The sequence below is a fragment of the Galeopterus variegatus genome, unplaced genomic scaffold (genome assembly GCF_000696425.1).
Source record: "Galeopterus variegatus unplaced genomic scaffold, G_variegatus-3.0.2 Scaffold19816, whole genome shotgun sequence".
NCBI lineage: Eukaryota > Metazoa > Chordata > Mammalia > Dermoptera > Cynocephalidae > Galeopterus > Galeopterus variegatus.
In genome coordinates, this window is record NW_007745927.1 from 5,676 (window position 1) to 6,042 (window position 367).

A 367-nucleotide genomic window follows, 5' to 3' on the forward strand; every position below is an offset into this window, starting at 1 on the left:
GGGAGCCTACATTTATAATACACTTATTGAATTCATTAGGGTAAATAATATTCATTATTTTCGTCTAAAGATTTAGGATATAAGATGATTTTATTAAATGAATTCTGCTAAAGGAATGATAGTCTGTATTTGAGAAGAAATATGTAAAACAGAAAGTAAAAATGGAAGTATGAGGTCTTGTAAATTATTTAAAAATTCTTCCTTCCTAATGCATGATTTTGTCCATCTGCCATGGGTATATACACAGAGAGAAGCTGATGAGCTTGAAGTGGGACCTGTATTCCTTTACATAGCAACAGTGTGCTTTTGGACCATTCATTTGTATTTCCCTTGAAAAAACAAGTTAGTCTTTACATTGCTTTTTTTT